The sequence below is a fragment of the Pelobates fuscus genome, chromosome 7, assembly GCF_036172605.1.
Source record: "Pelobates fuscus isolate aPelFus1 chromosome 7, aPelFus1.pri, whole genome shotgun sequence".
In the NCBI taxonomy this organism is placed as follows: domain Eukaryota; kingdom Metazoa; phylum Chordata; class Amphibia; order Anura; family Pelobatidae; genus Pelobates; species Pelobates fuscus.
In genome coordinates this window covers 59,631,988-59,657,914 of record NC_086323.1, presented here as the reverse complement: position 1 = coordinate 59,657,914, position 25,927 = coordinate 59,631,988, and positions in this window count along the sequence as shown.

Here is a 25,927-nt window from a genome sequence, read left to right as displayed (position 1 = left end):
GCTGGTAAGTATTACGCTCACCTTTTTTAGAGCCTTCAATGAGGGTAATTAACAGAGTGCCTCTTTTCTGGGGACGGCACTTCCCCAGTGAAGATTCTTTGAGGTTTCATGGACTTGGAATAGTGTAGAAAATAAAATAAAAATTTATAGATAACAAATAAAAACATGTAGTATATATTGTAAAAATAAAAGAATGGAATTAAGGGGGGCGGGGCCGGGCCGCCGAGCCGAGCGGTCGCAGGGAACAACAGCTCCTGCACAACAGGCTCCTTTTACATTGAAAATCGTGATTTCAACGAAATTCAGCAACCGACAACCCCAACCCGCAGTATATATGGGCTACCGGAGCCGGGGAGAGGCTTGCTCCAGGAGTTCCAGTCCCCCGGAGGTGGGTTCACTGCAGCATTAAGCGGGACCCAACCTGGCGGTGAGTGAAGTGGACGGCCGCCGCTTCACTATCCTGCCCAACGGTGCCTGTCGTACATATGGCACTTCGGACGACCCGGCCCTGTACCCCCCCCCACCGGACCGGGGGGGTGATCCCGGTCCATGCTTTAAAGTTGAAATCGGAGGCATTACTTGACCATCATGCAGGCCCAAGACCCGCAGCCAAGATGGCGGAGGCCACGCGCGCGGTGAACAACCTGCAGACCCTGAGGCAGAAGGCAGACAGGAACTGGCTTGGAGCACAAGGCGGCAAACGTGTAGTGAACCACGCAATAAAGCAGCTCCTAAGCCCGGAGAAAGTATGGAAGCAAGACCCAGCATACCGCCCTACTCGTACTACCCATGAGGCCGCTCGCCCTTCTTCTGGGCTGGGCGCTCATCAAGAGGAATCCCTCTGCAGCCTGCCATACTCCCTGGGAGACGACCACGATCTGGCGGAACCTGGGGCCCACGATCCTGCTGATGGGATCCATGGCGGAAGGGCACGAGTGCCTGCTGAGGCCTCAGGCTGAAGGCCGGTGGCTCATGGTAGCGATGCCACCACAACGCCGGGAAATTTTATAACCGAGCAGCAGCACACCTGATGGGGGAAATACACGAGTCACTACCATACGGACTTACCATCTGCTTGCCCAGTGCTTGAGCCAAACACCCACGACACTGCTGACAGGTACATGTCTGCAGACAGCCTTGAACAGTCGGATTGCCTGGCCGCACACGACCCAGAGCTCTGCGGGCAGGGGCCTGTACACATCGGGACACAGCGGGCACACTCTTCTGAGCCACATGCAGTAACAGACGGGACTTAAATCATTTATACCTGCCGAGTTGAGCTTACCGCACAGGCACATAACTACCACATGAGCGAATACTGCCACGATCTAGCTAGCATGCTAATTGTCGTAAGGTTCTAACTGTACTAATTTAGCTTTCAGATCAGCATGTTCTTCTAGGCTCAGCGTATAGATAGGCCTGATGGTAGTAGCCTGAGTCCCCAGCTAGCATGTCTACTCCTCACTGTTAGTGTTCAGATAGGTGCAGGTTAAGTAATCTGTTAATGTTTGTACTTTTATGCTACAACTGGAACTAGCATGTATGAAAATGTTCGCCTATTTTCAAATTTACTTTAACTCCTATGATTTTTATGTAAATAGTGAGACTTACTAATATACTTATAAATCAGTATGAGCACCCTGGTAGATAAGCGGGACTAACCTGCAAAAGCTTACATGCTATTTATTTATGTAATTTACCGTTTATATTGGGTTCACTCACTCAGCTAAACAAAATGAACATGCTCTGTACCTCTGTATATGCCTCAATAACTTAAAGCTAGCCTACTAATTTTGTTGTCAGGATAACACATACCAAGCGAGGTCATTAACATTACTTGTCTTATGCCTGCATATATTTTAACTCTTGTGTTGCTTTGAATGGTGAGCTTACTGTTTACCCATGTGTTCCCGAATGTCTGTCTTTAATAATTTAGCGAATCACTGACTGGTTCTTATGATCCGCAGCTTGTATTTTCAAACTAAAGTTTAACTACGAAAAAATTCCGTTAAAAAAAAAAAAAATGAGGCATCGTAACTCTGGAAATGTGACTTCATCTCGCTGACTGATGTATCAACCCTATACTGTAAATCACTTGAACATTTCCCCCAATTTCTCTTCTGTACCCCATCTTATATGTCTCTAATAAAAGAAAGATTTACAAAAAAAAATGGAATTAAAATTGGACTTTATATTAGACTTTAATTCCATTTGTACTTTTATTGTTACAATACGTACTACATATACTACCATCTACACTATATATTTTTTCTTTGTTCGTTTTCTTTTCATATGTACCTATTCCAGATGAAGAACCCACTCATCCATTCAAACCAGCAGACAGAGTGCTGATCAAGAAGCTAAAGAAAAGAGGCCAACTGATGCTCCATTCACACCTCCTAGCAAAATGGTAGCATCAGAGTAAAATGCAGACCAAAAGAGGTGCACCATGGTCCATTGACAGAGACAATCCCCTAGATAGAACCACTAAGTGTTAGGACATGCCCAGGTAGTAAAGCAGAGAAAACTGATATAGGTCAAATTTATCATTGGTATCTCCAGCAAAACCAGTCGCTAATGGAAGCGACTGGATTGCTGGGAGAATTCACCTTGAATTATCCCTGCAATTCAGGACACAATAAGCCCCCTGTCATTAGACCATATCTAATACAATCACCTGCCTTGATCCCAACACCCCTAGATCCCCCCTATATACCTCTACCTCTGGGGTATTATTGGCTATATTGCAGATGGGCCACTAAAATTATCCCATGTACTCATGAGCCACCTGGCTTTCTAGGAACCATTGCATCGACCATATATATTACAAGTGATCCATTAATTTGCCCGATCTAACTAAAAATAACATCCGCAACCGTTTAAGAGGAACGGGATTGTTTGGTAATATGTTTTGGTTTCTAGGGATTCCTAACATATATAAAATAATTAATCATTTAGTTGATTATCAAGACATGGCTTTTAATGCTAAAGTGATGCACTTAGAAGATTAGCTTCAGAACAGGAACAGATTAGCATGGTTGTCCTCTAGAACAGAATGGCCTTAGATTATCTATTTGCAGCCCAGGGAAGGGTATGTAAGGCAGTAGGTATTCAATGTTGTACTTTCATTACTAATGAGAACAGGGCAACACAATATGATCTGCAAGATCTAAGTGAAGTCCAGATCGAATGAGACAACAAGACCAAGAGATTTAGATTTGACCTTTGGTATAGGTAATTACTAATTAGCTAGGTACTATTAATAGCAAGATTGTTACATGCTTATTTATTTTCTTTGCTATATTCATAATAGATGTAATTTTCTGGGAATTCAAATGCTTCGTGCAACATCTGAAACATAAACCCAAAGAGAAGAGTAAATCTCCTATATATCTTTCTAGTCTGTTAACCCCTTAAGGACAGAGCTTCGGAAGCTTGTCTTTCACTTAATGACAATGGCATTTTTTGCATTTTTTGCTGTTTGCGTTCAACTGCAATTTGCATTTGACTAATTTATTGCACCGACGCATATTATATACAGTTTTTTAAAGGACAGAAAGGACTTTAATTTGATGTAACATATATATATATATATATATATATATATATATATATATATATATATATACATGCTTATTTATTATAAACAAAATACAGAAAAATGTTGTGTTTTTTTTACAGTTTTTGCAATAATAATGTGTGCATAATTAGTGCAGGTTAAGGAAAGTAATTAAAAATAAATTAATTTAGTTGTTCTGATTTACAGAATATATAATGTGTCTGGGATTTTAAGTTTTTTTTGGTAGTTACAGGTCACAAAGCACAAGGAGTAAAATAAACTTTTAATGTGGAGCGATTTTAGAATTTGGTATGTTTGTCTTGTAAGCTTAATAGCCATAAAAGAAAACAAAATTGCCACACAAAAGTATATATTTATATAAAGTAGACACCACAGGCTATTTACCTAAGGTTGTTTTGACACTTTCTACGTAGCCATTTTACCGCCAACCTGCTAAATATTGGAGTAAAATTGAGTTTTTTTGGGGTTTTCGCACACAAACTTATAACAAAGAACTTCTCATGTGTATTTTGTAAAGTTGGTGTGTGCTATTCCTGTACAAAGTTTTATTATGTGTTCAGTTACTTCTGCTGAGTACAATGGTACCCCCATTGTATGTCTTTGGCACTATTTCGTGAAGCTACAGTGCCATATAGGAGACCTGTCCTTTTCAATATTCACAGTAGAATTTTGAGAGACGGATTTAATGAGCCTATGCTTCCATTTGGGGTATTATAACAGTTTGACTGTTCAAAAAAAAAAAAACACAAAGGCCTACCATTTGTAAAAGTAGACACTCCAGGGTATCTCATAAGGTGCATATTGTGCCTTAACATGCCCCCATTTTTTTACCATTACATGCCAAAGTATGTGGTAAAAAATTATTTTGTGCATTTTTTACATATGGATTGCATTTTTGCTGGGCATTTTGTATATTTCATATGTGCCACTAAGTTCAAACCCCCCACATTATGCTCAGCTAAGTCTTCTGAATAAAAGGACACCCCCATTGTATGTCTATGGCACTATTTCGTGAAGCTACAGTGCCATACAGGAGACCTGTTCTTTTCAGTATTCACAGTAGAATTTTGAGAGACGGATTTAATGAGCCTATGCTTCCATTTGGGGTATTATAACAGTTTGACTGTTCAAAAAACCCCCACAAAGGCCTACCATTTGTAAAAGTAGACACTCCAGGGTATATCATAAGGTGCATATTGTGCCTTAGCATGCCCCCATTTTTTCACCAATATATGCCAAAGTATGTGGTAAAAAATAATTTGGGGCATTTTTTTACATACGGATTGCATTTTTGCTGGGCATTTTGTATATTTCATATGTGCCACTAAGTTCAAAACCCCCAACTTATGCTCAGCTAAGTCTTCTGAGTAAAAATAGATCCCCAATGAATGTCTTTGGCACTATTTTGTGAAGCTACAGTGCCATATAGGAGACCAAGCCATATCAGTTTTTACAGAACTTTGAATTTTGACGCTGGGCCTATGTGCAATTTCCAAGCATCTTCGCAGGTTTTAAATTCAAACTACCCCACAAAGGCCTACCATTTCTTAACGTAGACACCCCAGGGTATTTCAAAAGGCATATTTTTAACCTTAGCGTGGGATCATTTTTCCGCAAGCTTGTACCAGGTGTAGTGGTAATAATCGTTTTTTCTGCCTTTTTGACACACAAAGTGAGTTTGCACAGTATATTTTGCAAACATTATGTGTACCACCACTCAGCTATGTCGACTGAGTACAAAAATAACCCCGTATGTACCTTTGCCAGGTATATGTGGACATCGGAGGGGCACATTTGGGACACATCCATTCCAGTTTTTTTTCAAACTTTACATTTTTACGCTGTGCCCATGTCCCATTTTAGAGTATTTTACCAGGCTATATGATCGAAATACCCCATAAAGCCATACCATTTCTTAAAGAAGACATCCCAGGGTATTTCAAAAGGCATATTTTGAACCTTAGCGTGGGATCATTTTTCCGCTAGCTTGTACCAGGTGTAGTGGTACTAAGCGTTTTTTCTTCCTTTTTGACACATAAAGTGAGTTTGTACAGTATATTTTGCAAACCTTATGTGTGCTATGACTGTATAATACTTAATATGTTGCTCAGTTATGTGGTCTGAGTACAGCAATACTTTGAAAACTTTGAAGTTTTACGCTGTGTCCATGTTCCAATTTGGAGTAGTTTAGATGGTTGGTTATTGAAACTTCCCCACAAACACATACTATTTATTAAAGAATACACCCTGGGGTAATTCAAAAGGCATATTTTGAACCTTAGCGTGGGATCATTTTTTCTCTAGTTTGTTCTAGGTGTAGTGGTAATGAGCATTTTTAAATGTATTTTTTTTAAACTTTTTTAACTTTTTTTACTTTTTAAAACTATTTTTTTTTTTTTGCTTATTAATTTTTTTCAACTTTCCTAAACTTTCTTAAAACTTTTTTTTTTACAGATTTAACATTTTTCTAAGCTTTTTTTTTACCGTTAACACCTAACTAGCAGTAAGCAGCCCTAACCGTAAATTCCCCATTTTCCCATAACTATACAATATTTAAATAAGTTAATTAAATAAATTGAACCCCTGAGGATTAAAAAATAAATAAAAGTTAATCGTCAGGGGTTAAAAAAAAATTAGATCACAGTATAATACTGTGATCTGTGTTTTGATCACTGTAGGCAGTGATCGACTGGCAGGGAAGTGGTTAATTTTTATTTGGACTGGGTAAAGGGGGGGGGTTACTTAAATGTTATTAAAACTTTTTTTAACTTAATTTTTAACTTTTTAAAGCTTATTTTAAAACTTTTTTTAACGTTAACCCCTAGTTAGCCTAACACCAAATCCCCCAATTCCCCACTAACTTCCACCCTCCCCAGCTAGCTAAATATATAATTTTAAAATACTTAAATTAATTAATAAAATAAATTTAACCCATGAGCGTTAAAAAAAAAATAACCCTCAGGGGTTAAAAAAAAAAAAAATCAGATCATAGTAAAATGTAATCCCTGCCAATTGATCACTGTGTCCGTGGGTTTCTTTTTACATAACCTGCACCACTAAACTGCTCTACTAAATGCTAGGACTTATCTTTGGAATTGCATGCACTAGTGATGCGGAATATACTGCACTGATATCTGGTTATTATATGATATTCTATCTTCCTGGTGACGGACGGCATTAATCTAAAATTCTACATTATCAACAGGAGCCAATGTATACAATCATTGTTTCACTTCCCGTGCGACGTCGGACTCTACAACCCATAAGTGCCCTAAACCGAACATCTGAATTCACTGATTGAAGATCACAGCCTATATAAGCCAATAATTGGACTTATGAGGACCTGAAACCAGAGACTAGTCAATTCCATTGTGGACTTATCACTTTTTTATATATATATATTGTTAAATAAAGTACTTTTTTAATTTTAAATATCCAGTCCTTGGAATTGTATTTCATTTTTATATTGGCTCCCTGGACATCCAGTATATCCATAGGTGGGGTTCATTCCACCCAAGCCTGATTATACCAGAGCAGGTCCATGCTCTGGGTATTGTAAGTAGGATATTTTCCTAAATATTTCCAATTTTACCTACTTTTTTATGCCATTGGAGTTCTCTCTGTTTATATCTCCCTATATGTAGCCCTACCTAGACCATGACTCCTGGATCTCACCAATGTATCCCTAGACCGGGATTATACTGTCTACACCTACAGAAATAGAGCTATATTGGCTCTAGAAAATGTGAGTGTTCCATTGGCATTGCTAATATTATCTGCATATATTATCTAACTGTATTGCACTATTATGTTTTTTGTTCTTTTTATTAAGACATATTGTACAGAATTTTCTTCCATCAACTGTATGTAAGTATATACTTTCTTCATTACCTTTTGTATAACTCCAACGTGGTCCATCACCACCACTGTTTTTCTATGATATTTTATCTATCTAGTCATCTGGCCATACTCTTAGAGGACAATAAATAGCAATATTAAAGAGAGAGACAAAACAAGTGATTTTAAGTAGCCTTATAAAATGTAAAACTGTATTTTTATGTGTGCTCTGTTCCTTATTCTTTATTATTTGTACTGTGGAGAGACACATTTCTCTGCCAAAATACCATTCTGTCTTCCTGCATCTCTGCAGAGAAACTGTCGATAGCAAATTCTTTCTTCTCCAACACTCTTCTTATGTATGTAAGTCTTAATGGCTGCATTCTAGCAGCGAATAAGTTAGGAGAATGTAAGGGCTCTCAGTACAGCAAATACATTATGGACATTTTTGAGTATTGTACAGATATTTGTTGAAACTATATATTGTGTGTAGTTATTATGCTTACATTTGGATATTTTTTTTACACTTGTGTTTGAAAGTTGCATGTTTAGAAGTGCCACTAAGAGTCTTTGCAAATAAGCAATGTATTTGGATTATTCATTTAATATATTTCTACTCTATGTGACAACATTTTTTATTTTGCTTAGATTCTGACATTTTAAACCCTGATTGAAATATTACAATGTGATGTGAGTATACATATAACCTTTAAAATTCTTATCTAAATTAAAATAATATCTAGCCAGTCTTCCCCTACATGGGAAATAAAAACACCTTAAGACAATAAAGAAATCCACAAAGACAAAAATTTATAAAAAAAAAAAAGCAAAAATGATTTAATGTGATTAATAATAGTGCAACATGAAAACAATATGTCAGACAAAGAGAGAAAAATGGTATGCTTTTCGTGCCTCGTTGGTCACTTATACATAGACCACTGATCAATGTTTCTGCAAAGGATGACCAAATAAAATCAAATTTAAAATGGTGAACATTTACATTAATTTATTTTTTTTGTATGCCTGAAAAGCAATCAATTCATCATTTCATAGTACTTGCTCTAATTCTACATTTCTTACATTTTTTTCCCACCAAAAATATTAAAAAACAAAACATGGTGATGGCGGTGTTAATGATAACAAATGTGGCTATCTTTTTACAAGGACCCTTTATGTTACCTAAAAGCATTATTGAATACTTCAAATTATTACTTAAGATGCTAATTCTTTGTTTCATTATTTCCTGTCTGTATCAACCTTCTTCTAGTGAGCTTTCCTGACACAGGGGTGTTTTAACATCTCTATATTCCAGATTCTATTGACTCATTGTTAGAGTAATATTTTGTGTGTTAGCAGTCAGAATTTGAAGGTATTGTCTTTTTTTCTTTCTTTCTTTCTTTCTTTCTTTCTTTCTTTTTCTCTTTTTTTTTCCTTTTCACAATCTTTATTTTCAATTTTAAAGAATGACATAATGGTAAAATAAAATAAGTAAACATAATAATGAATGGATCCACGGAGAAATAGTGACTTAATTTACACAGGTGAGGCAGCACACACTCACAGGCAAACACACTCACAGGCAAACACACTCACACTAACAGACACACACTAACACACACTCACTCACAAGCAGACACACACTAGCAGACACACACACACTCACTAACAGACACACACACACTCACTCACATTAACACATGTTTTTATTTTTTATTTAACCCCCCCCCCAGCCTCCTTACCTTTGGGAATGCTGGGGGGGTTCTCTTTCTCCCTGGTGATCCAGTGGCTGCTGGGCGGCGCTGGCGGGCGGGCGGCTGGCGAGGGAGCACTTCCCCTGAGCACTCTGCTCAGCTCCCTCGCGCGCCTCAGAGTGAGACTGGGAGCTGGAATATGATGTCATATTCCGGCTCCCAGCCTCACTCTGCGGCGCGCGAGGGTGCTGAGCAGACCGCTCAGAGGAAGTGCTCCCTCGCAAGCCGCACGCCCGCCCACCAGCGCCACCCGCCTGACCGGCATGTCAGTTAGCCGCAAGGCTAACAAGGCATTTGCCCTGGGCATTTGGGGGCGGCTTTTTTGCCGCCCCATGGAAAATGCCACCCAAGGCAAATGCCTTGTTTGCCTCGTGGCTAAAACGTCCCTAACTGCGGGGAAGGGTATCGTGTTCGGCCTCACCACAATCTTTTTGACACCTAGCTATATGGTCTCAGAGAGACTTTCACTTCCAAACCAGAATCGTCGTCATACTGATGAGACGCATTAGTCCATAGCTGGTTTCTGGTCACTGATCTTTTTAAATCAAAGCCCATACTTTGGTTTAAAAACAAAAGCTGTGGTAAAACTGTGCCCATTGCCAAGGGTATCTGCAGAAATGCAGGATAAAGTCTGAAACACGATGCCTGTCTATGCTCATTTGGATATTAAGTTGAGATCTTTGGGATAGTTGTGCAAACATGATTTCTCGAGTTTCCATGCCAAAAAAGGATCTCTTAAAGTGCAACTTGAAATATGCAGCTGGTGCCCATGTATTAATTTATACAAGAATACAAGTATTGGAGTATACAAGCAGATGTCAGCAGTATAATAAGAAACAATGAAACCGAAAAAAATAAATAAACAGGAAAACAACTGAAAGGGACACAACAAACAACTAAAGCACTTTAGCTTTGATGAAGTGTTTTATACGGGAAGAGTGTGTTGTGTCTTCATTTAACAAAAAGTGCAGTTTTCGATAGACATTGTCACTTTTATAAATTAACTTTGTTAGACACCCCTGGCTGTCAATCAAACAACGGGTCCTGTTACTTTCTGGTTGTTTAGTTCAGTGTAGCTAAACTTAAGAGGCAGCAATTGCCCAGAGCACCTGCCTTAAAAAGGTTTCTGAATGGGAAGTCTGTGATTAGACAGCAACAGAAAGTCTGGGTTGGGGAAGAAGGGGGAGGGTTTGCAAAGGCTAAATGACACAAAAGTGGGAATAAGAAACACGTGAGGTACAAAAAGGGATATGCTACAATAAAGGGGGGACATACACTAAATGGGGAAAATGCACTACAGGGGATAAGACATTCAAGAGGAGGGATAAGAGATAAATATAACTGGTAAGAAACCATAATAAAGCGCTAAGGATATAAAAGTGGGAATAGGAATGAGAAAAATGGGATACAATCTTCAAAATGGGGGGGAAAGAGATCCAAAGGGGGATAAGATGCACAAAAGGAACAAAATAGTGCATAAGAGGGGGAAAACCGCTCACCCCTTTCCCCCTCCCCCCCCAGGCACCTGCTGCACCCATTCAAGCACTTCTACCTACTGCTGCCTAATATGTATTATATATTTTCTTGTTTAGAACCATTTCCCATCAGTTTATATTATTTCATCACATCCCCCCACAAACCAGCACCCATACCTTCATCATAGCACCCACCCATCCAGTAATCTACTACTTCATCATAGCTTTCCGATACAAACTAAAGGGTGCTGCCAGAGTGTGGTCTCTCTCAGAATTCCTACTCCCATTTTGCTCAGCTGCCCTATATTCAAAATAATTAAGGGCCGTCTTGCTGTGTGGGTTCAGGCAGATATTCTGAGACCCATGATTGTCCATCTCTGTTCAAAATAAAGACAAAGAGTGAGTGAGAGCAAAACAAACACTATACAACAAGAGAATGGGATTTATTCAATAAACCATGAATTACAATTGACAGCTGCTTTCTAAAAATAGCTTTATTATAACTTTTACTATTTATTTAACCCACTACAAACATCTGAATATTCTATTTTGAGAAATTTTAATAGGAGGGAATATAAAGTGTGAATGATTATATGAGGGGTGGGGTGGAGAAAGAGAAGAAACAGGTTTGGGATGACAACTGAATAGAAACAATATTAGGGTAGAAATAGATACAAGTAGATATACTAATAAAAGATGATATCTCTAAACAAACAGAAGGTGCAAAAGGAAAGGCGATTACAAAGTTACTTTCAAAAAATAAAATTTATATTGCTTATAAAGACTCCTTTTACATGTTTATCACAGTCCCCTATTAAATTATTAAAGATAATCTTCAACTCAGGAATCTTAGCAGTTAAATCATAACAGGTGATGTCATGCTGTGATGTCATAAACATAATTGCTGCTGTAACTGCTTGAATGTTCTATTTACTGCCAATTATAACTGAGGCTCTGACAGAGCTTTACCTATATCATATATCATCTATCAATCTGTGTTTAATCTGCTTTAGTAATCTGTCTCTTTATGTATCTGCCTGTCTGGCTCTCTATGTCTTTCTGTCTGTCTCTTTACCAAGTTAAATTGTTTTTAAAAGAATGCATCTATTGCATTCTCTGTATTTGCTTCTTAATGCCCAGAGGGACTGGCAGGTCTTGGTAAGCCATGGTTCCCTAGAGGTATAGAGGTAGCCCACATCTTGTCTGTTTCCTGGTTAAATTTGCATTCATATCAAAGATACCAAAATATACTTCTGCCAAAGACTGTAAAATTATATTAAATATATTTAATAAATGTAACATTAATTCACATGTTTTAATTCATTTTTTTTTTTAATTATTAATTGGTAAATGAATGATCTTGTCTGGATAAGTGAAATGGCTTTTGATATTTGTGGAGAGCAGCCATCTTGAATTTTTGAAGTGTATTTGTGATCAAATAGTCATGCTGTACTAAACCGTGCAAGATTACACTTTTACAGTCTCAATGACCAAATTATCATTGCTCTATCAAGATTTACTTAATAGAAGTAATTCATTGAAAAGTGAGGAAAGCATAGGGTATTCTCAGTAGATTCAGTTTAGGGATATGTGATTATTAATTAATATATTTGAAAGAAGATGAAAAACATTGGATAAATGGTATACAGCTTTAGGGAAGTGCATAATTGAATTGAATGATGGAAGGTCAGGTGAAGTGGAAGAGGACACCTAGAAGAATATAGCCTTGTACCAATGTTTGTATAAATGAAAATGTGCCTAGTGCTGTCAAGCTCATATAAACCTACAACAGAAATCGACTTGATCCCCTTTTACGCATGCAAATGCCAAAGGAGAGAAGAAGATTGAAAGCAATTATATCAGAGATAATTAGGTGAATTAGGCACTTTTTGACTTATAACATGTTTCTATATTAAAGTGTCACATAAAAATGCAACTACCTGGAATGTCTTATGAGAAATAGTCCTTTCAGATTCAAAGTACATGATATGGTACATATGGTACATGTTTTGGTGGTCCAATTTGCTGGGCTGCCCACCACATCATTTCTCTTTGTTAGTTCTATGCAGATGCATCTGATTTGTCATTAAATATTTGGTGTACTATACTCTGGACATAATGTATGTTTGTGTCTCCCTGGTCACACATTATAAGTATGGTACCCAGCACTTCATCCTTAAATAAAATATAAATGTTTATTATGCGAGACTGGTAATTACAGAATTTACAAAGCTTCTATGTATCATAAAATACATATACAAATACACACACACATACCGTATATACTCGTGTATAAGTCGATCTCATGTATAAGTCGAGGGCAGTTTTGTGACCAACAATTGTGAAATATGCTATGCCTCGTGGATAAGTCGAGGGTAAAACTTGGGGCTATGAAATTCTGTGATTTTTAGAACTATATACACACTCATACAAACACACTCTGCATTATACACACACACACACTCATACAAACAATCTGCATTCTACACACACACTTATACAAACACACACACACTCTGCATTATATATGCACACACTGTGTGTATATAATGCAGTGGGTGGGTGTTTGTATGAGTGTGTGTAGAACGCAGATTGTTTGTATGAGTGTGTGTGTATATAATGCAGAGTGTGTGTGTTTGTATGAGTGTGTGTAGAATGCAGATTGTTTGTATGAGTGTGTGTGTATATAATGCAGAGTGTGTGTTTGTAAGTGTGTGTAGAATGCAGATTGTTTGTATGAGTGTGTGTGTATATAATGCAGAGTGTGTGTTTGTATGAGTGTGTGTAGAATGCAGATTGCTTGTATGAGTGAGTGTGTGTGTATATAATGCAGAGTGTGTGTTTGTATGAGTGTGTATATAATGCAGAGTGTGTGTTTGTATGAGTGTGTGTAGAATGCAGATTGTTTGTATGAGTGTGTGTGTATATAATGCAGAGTGTGTGTTTGTATGAGTGTGTGTAGAATGCAGATTGTTTGTATGAGTGTGTGTGTATATAATGCAGAGTGTGTGTTTGTATGAGTGTGTGTAGAATGCAGATTGTTTGTATGAGTGTGTGTATATAATGCAGAGTGTATGTAGAATGCAGTGTGTGTGTGTGTGTGTGTGTGTGTGTGTGTGTACTGGGTGGGAGGAGGGCATTTTTATTATACATTTTTTATTTTAATATTTTACGTTTTTTATTTTATTTTAATATTTTAAGTTTTTTTTTATTTTAATATTTTTTATTGTATTTTTTTAATATTTGATTTAATTTTCGTCCCCCCTCCCTGCTTGTTAGCTTGTCAGGGAGGGGGGCTCTCACTCCCTGGTGGTCCAGTGTATGGGCTGTGTAGGAGGGGGGGCTGACAGTGAGCGGTTACTTACCTTCCTGCAGCTCCTGTCAGCTCCCTTCTCCTCCGTGCAGCTCCTCTGTCAGCTCCCACTGTAAGTCTCGCGAGAGCCGCGGTGACCCCGCGGCTCTCGCGAGACTTACAGTGGGAGCTGACAGAGGAGCTGCACGGAGGAGAAGGGAGCTGACAGGAGCTCCAGGAAGGTAAGTTAATGCTCTCTGCCAGCCCCCCAACAGGACCGCCGGGCTTGTAATGAGCCCGGCGGTCCTTGTCTGTATTATGGCAATGTAAGTTGCCATAATACAGACATTAACTCGAGTATAAGTCGAGTGAGGGTTTTTCAGCACAAAAAATGTGCTGAAAAACTCGACTTAAATAAATCTTATTGGCAGATACATGCACTTCTTATAAATCAATTGAATCAATACAACTCAATCACATTCTATAGCTGCTCCACATAGTGGAACCCACTTTTCCAAATGTCTCCAGTAGCTTTTGAAGTAACTCGTTACGTTTTCAAAGAATCAACTTTAAGTTCAAGAGTTCTTCATTAAAAACTCGCGTTCTAATTTGAAAGATCCATACAGTTTACAAACACTGTTTGCTGCATGAAGAGATCTAACAGCAAACAAGTCCTTGAATATGGCTTCTTACAAAAAAAATAAAAAATAACTTGTATTTTAAGCAAAATAAAAATTACCTATTGTCATTTCATCTTTAGGTTGAGACTACAACCCATGCAGGGATTTCACAAGTTCACATGTTTCAATTTCCAATCAGTTGCTTATGTAGGTAAGGATACATCTTAATACCTACTGTGTGCTGGCCTTGAACATACATTTGATCTCTTATAATTAACTCCACTGCTGTACTAAGCCTTCTGTTTACAAAGTACACTTGTTACAGAAGAAAAAATAATATGTTTAATCTAAGCTATCCTAGCGTCTTTTTAAAATTAGTTCATTTAGAAGACATACAGTATTATATGTAATTCAGCTAAAAATAATCCATAGAAGACATGAATGTATTTAGTAGACAGTATATCCATGTGTTGATAATGCTAATAACTTATTCAGTCATGACAAATTACTATTTGATGATAATTTCAATTTGTTGAAAACAGACATTAGAACAACTGAGGGCCATCCCTGATGCCAGAATAAAATCATGCCAGAATCTTTCTGTTGATAGATAGATTTCTGTTGATAGATAGATTGATAGACAGACAGACAGACTGTCATGCTTATCCGTTCTGGAGCGGGTCAGACACTGCAGATCGAGTCTATTTGTGCGAAGTCGCCCCAATGTCATAACAGCGCGATTCAAAGTGAATTTGGCGTTTGGTCCAACTTGCAGTGATGCAGTGATGCAGTGATGCAGACCAATGGTATTGGTTAGTAACACAAAAAACAAAATGCAGTCCGCACTCAGGAGTAAACCCTTATGCTTCACAGAAAAATACACAGAAATAATGAAAAAGCTTACCCTCATGTGAGAGGTTTTCTCTTTTAATTGAGAGGCCAAAAGCTGCCTGCTCTGTTCCCCTGCCTATAATAATAGTTTTTTTAACTTGCGGATCGCTCTCTCTACTTGGTGAGCTTCCAGTTCTGTTCTAATCTTATTCAGTATTAGTGATGTCGCGAACATAAAATTTTCGGTTCGCGAACCGCGAATGCGAATTTCCACAAATGTTTGCGAACCGGGCGAACCGCCATAGATTTCAATAGGCAGGCGAATTTTAAAACCCACAGGGACTCTTTCTGGCCACAATAGTGATTGAAGGGGGGGGGAGACCTACTCTTCTTCCCCCCTGGCCCCCACCCCTGGGCGGCGGGTGGGGCCATAAAGATAATGAGGGGGGGACCTACTGTCCTTCCCCTCTCCGGTCCCCACCCCTGGGTGGAGGGTGGGGGCCATAATGATAATGAGGGGGGGACCTACTTTCCTCCCCCCCGGCCCCCACCCCTGGGCGGCGGGTGGGGGCCATAAAGATAAGGAGGGGGACCTACTGTCCTCCCCCTCTCTGGCCCCCACCCCTGTGTGGCGGGTGGGGGCCCTAAAAAAAACAATAAGGGGGGACCTACTGTCCCCCCGGCCCCCACCCCTGAGAGGTGGGTGGGGGCCCTAAAAAAAACAATAAAGGGGGGACCTACTGTCCCCCCCCTGGCCCCCACCGCTCAGGGTGGCCCTGGGTGGTCCCCCTGGCCCCCACCGCTCAGACCCTAGTCACCCCCTCCCACCCCCCCAAAAAAATTATCCCTCTACCTACCCCCCTCACCCGAAAAATAATGAGGAGGGGACCTTTAACTAAGAACCTGTAAAAAAAATGACACAGAGCACTGTGATTGGATGGATTTCAAGCCCACCAATCAGAGTGCTCTTTGTCATTTTACACAGCGTGGGAAAATTCCAAAGAACTTTCCCACGCTGTGTAAAATGACAAAGAGCACTGTGATTGGATGGATTTCAAGCCATCCAATCACAGTGCTCTGTGTCATTTTACACAGCGTGGGAAAGTTCTTTGGAATTTTCCCACGCTGTGTAAAATGACAAAGAGCACAGTGATTGGATGGATTTCAAGCCATCCAATCACAGTGCTCTGTGTCATTTTACACAGCATGGGAAAGTTCTTTGGAATTTTCCTACGCTGTGTAAAATGACAAAGAGCACTCTGATTGGCTTAAACCAGCCAATCAGAGTGTTCTTAGCCTAATTGCAGGGCGTGGCAAGGCTTTATAAGCCTTCCCCCGCCCTGCAGAGCTCAGTCTGCGTGGAGCCCTCCATGGGTGAAGATGGGTTATTTTTTTATTTTATTTTTTTTAATTGCGTCGGTTATTATGTTTTTTTATTTGGCCTTTTTTGGGGCTGAAAAAAGAAGATTTTAAAAGAAAGAAAAGATTTTAAAAGAAAGAAACCGCTCAGGGGTGGGGGCCAGGGGGGAGGACATTAGGTCCCCCTCTTATTGTTTTTTTTAGGGCCCCCACCCACCGCTCAGGGGTGGGGGACGGGGGGGACAGTAGGTCCCCCTCTTATTGTTTTTTTTAGGGCCCCCACCCACCGCTCAGGGGTGGTGGCCGGGTGGGAAGGTAGGTCCCCCCTTATTGCTTTTTTTAGGGCCCCCACCCACCGCTCAGGGGTGGGGGCCGGAGGGGGACAGTAGGTCCCCCCCATTGTGATTTATGGCACCCACCCACCGCGCAGGGGTGGGGGCCGGGGGGAGGACAGTAGGTCCCCCCACTCATTATTTTTATGGCCCCCACCCACCGCGCAGGGGTGGGGGTGGGGGGGAGGACAGTAGGTCCCCCCATTGTGATTTAAGGCCCCCACCCACCACGCAGGGGTGGGGGCCGCGGGGGAGGACAGTAGGTTCCCCTTATTGTTTACTCAATGATGAGGAATAGGGAGCGGATCGAACATCGCATGTGTTCGCCCGCGGCAGCGAACGCGAACATGCTATGTTCGCCAGGAACGAATCACTGGCGAATAGTTCGGGACATCACTATTCAGTACATGTCTCAGTGGGCGAGGCTTTATGGCGGTCCTCAGAAACTTTCAGTGTTTAAAGGAGTTTGGTGCTTTTTTCTAAGATCTTATGCCTCAAAGTTACGCCAATTTTAAACAATAATCCCGGCACCACTGCCTTATGGGCAAGCCATGCCATGCTTATGTTCATGTCAGTTTACTGGTTATCCACAAAAAAGTTAACAAGAGTCCTCCTCACATCCGGCGGCTTGGTCAGTGTGGTCTATAAGCCACTCATTGAGTGACCACATTCCTCATCCCCTGGTTGGGTGAAGTGTCGTAAAAGTGTTCAAAAGGGGTTAGTGATCTGACCAGGTAATAAAGGCGATGACAACCCTGTCCAGTGTATCTAGAGTCTTCAGATCCACTAGGCACATATCTCTGCGGGAGTATTGGTCATGAACCTTCGAGTAGAAGGTGTAGTCCCTAGTGACTGGGTACAGTGCACGCCATGTGTCGCAATTTAAAATGTCTGCTTATCTACTACGTGTGCCATTTCATACAGATGATTAACATTTCATATATTTCACTAAAAAAATATCCACTGACATAACACCTGCCTTCTGATAAAGGTACAGACAGAGTAGCTCATTATTATTATTATTTTATTTTATTATTATTTTATTATTTATATAGCGCCAACAAATTCCGTAGCGCTGTACAATAGATACATGCATGCAAATTAACTTTTTTTTCTGATACTTTGATGAAATGAAATGGCATCCATGAGAATATTTGGTAAATGCTATTGCTGGATATCAATTTCCCAGTCATTCCAAAGGTTGGACTCATGAATTAAAGTCACTTTGAAGATTAGAAAATACCCTAATAGGTAGAGGGAATGTGCATGCATAATGGGCCAGCCTAGATTCACTACTATCGGTTTGTTTTAACTTGAAATGTACCACAAATGTCCCTTTAACAATGGAGAAAGAAAATGTTTGCACCCACTAAGAATGGCTCCCACACACACTGGATTCTCAACTTCCTGAAACTCTGAAAAAAATACTTGATGCCTTCCTTTCAAAATGTAGCCTCCATAAAATTATATCTGACTATAAAATAGACGTTTGGAATGCTTTGATAATAAACAGCACACTTTAGAGTCTATTGCAAAATTCCCCCATCAAGATTCGAGACAGCAAAGGCTGAGCGTGAGCTTTTGTAAAGAAAATTGTATTTAGAGTCAATAGGTTTTTTGGGGGTTTTTTTGTGCCGATATATATACCAATATATGAGAAAAGTGCGACCATGTTGTGTTTTATGCATGTTTCACAGATTTCTCACAGAAACATGGATGCCATCCACATTTTATTTCAAGTAGCAAAAAGCACAAAAAAAGTTGAATGAAGCATGGCACAATCTCTTATAGCTCAGAGATGTAGGAGAATACCAGTGTACACATTTCTTTAATATGAAGACTTGCTAGCTCCTATCAAGGGTTTCCTGGCATAAAATGCATAGCTGCACATGTATTCTCACTCACATACACTATGCAGCCTTATGCTTTACCAATGCTGTTTATTAGAGAACCCACTACACCTAGCAAGTCTTCCACGGCACACAATTCATGACATGTTCATTCTCACTGCCCTACTTTATACGGTCTTGCTTTTGACTGGTCCATTTAGCAGTGAACCTGTTGTGCGCAGTACGTAAATGTGGCCTAGCAACAATGTTTCACAATGCAAAATAACACCGCAACTTTACTTCTGTGAGTAATGTTTATGCAAATTTGATGTACATTTAATGGACATACACTTCCATGGTTTTCGTATGGACTTTGTTCAGAAAATGTATTCTGGAAGAATAATCCCTAGGTCACATGTTAATCCCAGGGGTAATTTACTACGAGCTCTAAAACTGTAAATCACATGTCAAGTCTGTGTAGTATCCACGTGGACTTGAAAAGCTTGTGAGATGCAAATTCTGTTCTTTTTTTCTTCAGTAGACACCATCAATTTGAGCCTGATATGTTGAAATTCAGTATTAGCTACAAAGTCATGCCAAAGATATTTTTTTACTAACTGGAATACTTTTGCCATATAGACAAAAAGTTTCCAACTGGACTAAAATGTCTCTGTTGGAAAGCAGAGAAAATGCAATGTCATTTCATAATTACTAAATGAGGTTGCAGTTTCATGGATGTAAAACACATTTTTATTAATATATGCTATGCCTAGTGAGACGACTTGTATGTTCTCATTAGCGTGGCACCAGTCCAACAAGCCTTTTTTAGTGCTAAAACAGAGTGCTCTCCTCTCTGTCACCAATAATAACATTAACTAAGCTTTTAAATGAACACATGCTGAGGTCTCAGACCCCAGCATGTAATAAAACAGAGAAAATCAGCTCCCTCACACTGAGAGACCTAATCTGTTCTCTGACCCCAATAAGTTAAAGGAACACTGTTGTGTCAGGAATACAAACATGTATTACTGACACTATAGTTTTAAAAGTGATATTTAGGTGCCTGCTCCACTGTTAAAGGAGTAAAAGGTGAGTTTGCTTATCTTGTTTCCAGTGCTGTACTGATCTCATTGTGATCTCATTGTGCCCCTGCCCTGCCTTCTTGACTGAGATCTTTAAATTTGACAACCTCCGCCAATCCAACGCTTTCCCATAGGAAAGCATTGGGAGGCTATACACTGCGCTGCGCCAATCAGCATCTCCTCACAGAGACGCATCGAATCAATGTATGAGGAATGTTCAGCACCTCCATGCAGAGTGTGGAGATGCTAAACCTCAGTGATACACATGGCTCAGGATGCACGTCTAGTGTCCGTCTAAGTGACTGCCACTTGAGATGTTCCTAGACAGTAATGCAAACACGGTCTTTTCTCTAAAAATGCAGTGTTTACATTAAACAGCCAGCAGGGACAGGATGCAGACACCAGAACAACTACATGAAGCTGTAGTCGTTCTGGTGACTATAGTATGCCTTTCATATTGAAAAAGCAGCATCCATAAAATCCCTGTATAACCAGGGAAAGCCTAGTGCATGGCCTTCTCTATTTATCCACCATAAGTACATTGTATAGAGAAGGGAAATACTGGATAGTGACCCAACAAGTGGCCCTCTCCTATACAGCACTCATGGGCTTGTGTGAAGTGGCCCAATTAACCCCAGAATACTGAGCACTCTCTGACCTAATATTAATATTGCCCCCACACAATAGCCCACAGCTGGGTGATGGCATAAAGAGCACTCATCAGACCCCTACCTGAGGTGTCTTTCACCCAATCCCCTTCCAGGCTTGAGGAACAGGAGAGGTCAAGTTTTAGTAACTTCTGATTGTAATTACATTGAAAATGTAACTGTAAATCAAACTGAAAGAATTTAAAGTAGCCTTCCAGGCACCCACACAGTACACGTTCAATGTGTAAGTTAGGTTACAGTTAGCAAAACAAGAGAAGATCATTGAGAACAATTAGTAATCCTAGACAATTATCACTAATCTTATTTAGTTTTTTTAAACCATAAAAAATCATTTTTCTCCAAAAGTCAACCCTTTCTGCTTTGCCCTCCAAGCCTCTTGTGTTTCTCATTTTGCTTAAAAATGTACGTTGTGCATTACATCAGCAGTATATAACAGCATAGATATGAAAAGTTATGTTAGCATCAGTTGCACTAAATGGGCTTTTGTAGCAAATGCAAGGGTTTCAAATGTAAGTTGTTTTTTATTATTATAATGTGATGCATTCACAATTAGTGGGTCAAACATAGCCTTCAGTGTACATTTAATGGAAACTGGACAATTCCTCTTTAACCCCTTAAGGACCAAACTTCTGGAATAAAAGGGAATCATGACATGTCACACGTGTCATGTGTCCTTAAGGGGTTAAAGGGACACTATAGTCAGCCAGATCACTTCATCTCAATGAAATTTACATTAAGGGTAAAATCCCTTTCTAATGGCTCCACTATGTTAAGTATTAGATGGCTGATAGCAGAGGAGGCTATCATTGCCATTGCGGGAGTCAGAGAGATGATCAGTGCTGTGGGAGCCCCTGTGCTTGAAAAAAGTAAGTTTTTATGGTACACTGACAAGAGAACTATTTAGCGCTAGGGACAGAGACACTGTGGCATTAGGATTACAGCCATCTTTTCGTAATGTTATAGAGAATAGATAGCTGCATATTCTTTTTATAACTTTTTTAATATTTATAAAGTAATCAGGTAAGGTTCTTTTCTTTGCAGAATGAAATATACAAAATAAGTAGTTTCAAAGTAAAGACTGAGAAATGTGGTATATATTATCTTACAATATTTATGTTAAATTCTAATAAGATACAGATTTGACAGTAGTGTTTTTTTATTCCAAGCAATATATAATTATCATAAATCCGTTTTTAAAAAAATATGTAAGACGAGACCCATCATCTTTATATAAATTAATTTACTTGTTCTTGCGAAGATAGAAAATAATATAAATGATTTAAGCCATTCTATTTGCAATATGTGTATATCTTAACAATGTTCTGCATAATGTATCCTGTCCACTGGTGGTTTTGACTATGTTGTCTGACATATTAAGGTAAACAGTCCTGACAGTTTTCCGAGTTAGCTGCCAGAGAACACACAATTTAATTAAAGAAAGAGGCATCATCTATAAAACACAATAAAAAAATAAAAACATCAAGATTCATCAATACAGTTGCTGTACGTGATGTTTATTATTCATGATATTATTCCTATGTGTTTTCAAATAAAATGGATTATATTTACAGAACTGTTTGCATGAAAAATCATCAAGAAAAGATGGCTTGATGTGTGATACTAAATTATAAAAAGGTATTTTTTCCCTTTTTTTTAAATGTTTTTATTGAAGGGTAGAAACACAACTTTATAATGTTGTACAAAACACGCCTCATGTCCAGGATACAAAATTAAGCAAAAATGAACCCTTTGCAAGGGTATATGTGTTGATGCTTTCCGCATCTCTGTGCAGAGCGTGAAGATGCTGAACAGAGGAAGCACTAGGTCAAGGAAGCATCTATAGTGTCTGTCTGAGTGACAGATACTAGAGGTGTTACTAGGCAGCAATGTAAACGCTGCCTTTTCTCTGAAAAAGCAGCGTTTTCATTGAAAAGCCTGCAGGGACATGCTATATACATCAGAACCACTACATTAAGCTGTAGTGATTCTTGTGACTATAGTGTCCCTTTAAATTAATCTAAAGACTTTAGAATTATTTCCCTGAGCTCTGTGGGAGTTGAAGTTGGAGACTCCTATACTACAGCTTGCTGTGATATTAAATATAAATAAATATTTTACAAGTTCCACAGCAATTGATCAGAAATTCACATACTTACCAAACCATCTTAGATTTTTAAGTTTTGATAATGCTTCTCAAAGGTGCCTGGAATCTTTTGCAAGTCATTGATAATGCTGTATACAATTAACAAAGTATGTGTACATTAAATGTTTATAGTTTGACTTTATAACTTATGAAATTGTTGATATAGCAAAAGCAACATTAGAATAAAGCTGATTAAATCCCTTTTGCAGGTGCCACTGAAACATGATATTTACTGAGAACAAAGAGCATTTATATAATTCATTATTTAAATGTTTTAGATAATTATTATTATTATTATTATTATTATTATTATTATTATGTTCTGATGATGTGTTGCCACTGTGGAAAAGGATGTACGTGGTTCTATGGAGACCCTAATGCATATGAAAGAAGCACATGTCTATGCCTTGAATATGGAGAAATACCTCACGTGTGTGCATCTACTTGGACTAATTGCTTAGGAAGTGTTCCAAACAATAACTGTAACACAGTGGGACATCTGAAAATACACTTATAAGTATGAAATACATGCTGATTCAATACACACTTTTAAAAATAAAATATATATTTTTAATTTTTTTTAAAAATAAACTGGAATGAGAAGACTCAGAAGGTGTAATTAATTTTAATCACAAAAACTGAATAACTATACAAACGTATTAAAAACCAACAACAACTTTATTTAAGTCAACAAAAGTACAAAAAAGTGAAGGCAAATATATTAATCAACAACAACAATGGTGTAATCCACGTACATTATTCTAAAAGTAAAAGAGAAAGAAAAGAGAAAAAATGGGTGTAAGGGATAGCAGTTGGGGGTTACTCTCATAATCAGGATTCCCACGATAACAAGTCAAATAGAAGCTTTGCATGGGCTATCATCCCAGGGAAAAATATGTACAAAGGATCAGCGCTAATATACTAGATCTTACAGAGATAAATATAAGGCAACACACCTGAAAAAATACGGCTCCCTCACAGGCACTATAGAGTATACAAAACAAAAAAGGTGAAGGGGGGAGGAGGCGCCACAGGTGAAAAAAAACTGATTATAAACTATACAAGCCACTATATAAGAGAAAATACATACAAGATAAAAAAAAAAAAGAGTTCAAAATATGTATAATGAATAATAATCAAGAGTCCTAAAAGTAAATCCAAAAGAGTCTATGCCTGATAAATACAGCAAAAAGTCCAAATAAAACCTTGTATAAGAAGTCAATCACAATCTTAATTGAATAAAAAAGAAGGGGTCCCGGCACTCCTTGGTTCAAGACAGGCACTTTATTGAAACCACAGCAACGTTTTGACCGAATAGATCTTTATCAAGCTTGAAAGCTTGAAAGCTTGAAACCACAGCAACGTTTCAACCGAATAGGTCTTTATAAAGCTTGATAAAGACCTATTCGGTCGAAACGTTGCTGTGGTTCCAATAAAGTGCCTGTCTTGAACCAAGGAGTGCCTGGACCCCTTTTATTTTATTAAATTGATCTTGGGAATCTAGTGTTTGGTTCTGGTACAGTAAGCACCCTGGCTCTGACTGATGGAAGTAAGTGCAGTTCCATAAATTTTTTCAAAGGTCAATCACAATCTTGCCAGGGGAAGTATTCCTCAATAAGGTATGGGCATGGGATATTCATGAAATCCGTATAAAAAGACAGCAATTAATGGTGCAGTATATCCCAACAAGCACTAAGTACTATTTTTTAAGAGGTCTATTAGGTCCTACTCACTTTTTCAGAGCTATAAGACTAGCTCTAGTGTGGATGCATACAGTGGTACAATCCCCACCTATGGGATACGTGAATTTTGGTGTAGATGGATATCTTGTTGGTATAAGGACAATATGAAATATAAAAGAAACAATAATAGTGCTTTTTGTATAAAGCCAGTGGTGAAATAATTAAATATTTTATTGAGCAGGCAGACTGCTCAATGTATAAAGCTTGAGTGGTATAATCCCCACCAAGGATTTTTGGGGGTAAAATTCTCACTGGAACAATAACAACTCTGGTGCCAGGTAAAAATAAATAAAAGAGTATAATGGCTGACTCACAAGTTGAAAGTGGCCAAAATACCTTTAATAAAATACAGCAATTAAAATACCACAACGCGTTTCTCATCTTAGGACTTTCTCAAGTGGAAAAACTCGTTGTGGTATTTTAATTGCTGTATTTATCAGGCATAGACTCTTTTGGACTTACTTTTTGGACTCTTGATTATTATTCATTACCCATATTTTGAACTCTTTTTTAATTTTTTTATCTTGTATATATTTTCTCTTATATAGTGTCTTGTATATGTGCTTGTATAATTTATAATCAGTTTTCTTTCCCCTGTGATGCTGCCTCCCCTACACCTTTTTTGCTTTATCATCCCAGGGACCCAAAACCCTATAATAGGAAAGAGTTGCTAAGGTGATTTTGTTAATTTATTTTGGAGACATTACACTGTTTATTGTCCTGGAAAGGAGTAACTTTCACTGAGAGAAATCAACAGGCTTCTCAAAAATATCAGATAATACAGAATGTATTCTAGACCAAAATCTAACTACCTTTGGACAACCCCACTACACGTAATAGAGCAAACCCCTGCTTGTTTCTGTAGCACCACACAGATGGACACCTTGGGGCTTGCCTCCCATATACCTTCCAAATAAAAACTGTATTACGTTCTAGCTGTCAATTTCAGTATGTTGTTGTCAGGATTATATTAATCCAGCACGCAGACTAGTATCACACCCTAGAAAAAACAGAAAAACACGATCAGGAACACACTCTTGGATAACCAGCTGACCAAAAGATAATTTGGTTTTAAATAACTCTCTTGAGGCTGTAATTGGTTGTCTCTGGCTTCTGACCCCAAAACTTGTGTGCGCGTTTATGATGTGACGTTGCACACACGTTGGCGCCATTTTTGATATGGACGAAGGTGAGTCTCCTATTAAAACCCGAACCACAGTGGCCAGCATCTCTAGGAATGTTGTACTCGCTGGGAACCAGTTTGCTGCGACCAAGATAAATATACAATATCTCTGTCGGTGTGGCCGCTTAGTTTATGTGTGGGCATGCCAGCAGAAGAACGGGGAACCGTGACAGTACCCCCCACTTGAAGACCGCCCACTGTGC